Source organism: Penaeus monodon, chromosome 19 (assembly GCF_015228065.2).
Source record: "Penaeus monodon isolate SGIC_2016 chromosome 19, NSTDA_Pmon_1, whole genome shotgun sequence".
Lineage (NCBI taxonomy): Eukaryota > Metazoa > Arthropoda > Malacostraca > Decapoda > Penaeidae > Penaeus > Penaeus monodon.
Genome location: NC_051404.1, coordinates 22572782 through 22573006, shown reverse-complemented (window position 1 = coordinate 22573006; position 225 = coordinate 22572782).

Sequence of the window (225 nt, the reverse complement as noted above, 5' to 3'; positions counted from 1 at the left end):
CCCAGAAATTGGGTTCATGAACGGGGTGGGCCCTTCCTTTTTTTCCCCGGGTTAAAGCTTTTTAAAAGGGGGCCTGGTAAAAACAATTGGGGGAAAGACCTTTAAAAAATTTTCCCGGGGGGTTTGTTATTTCAAAGGGGAACCAGTCCACCGGTTTTTTGGGAAAGTGGGGGGTCAGGCCTTTTTGGTTATTTTTTTTTGGGATTTTTCCAAATTTCCGGCCCC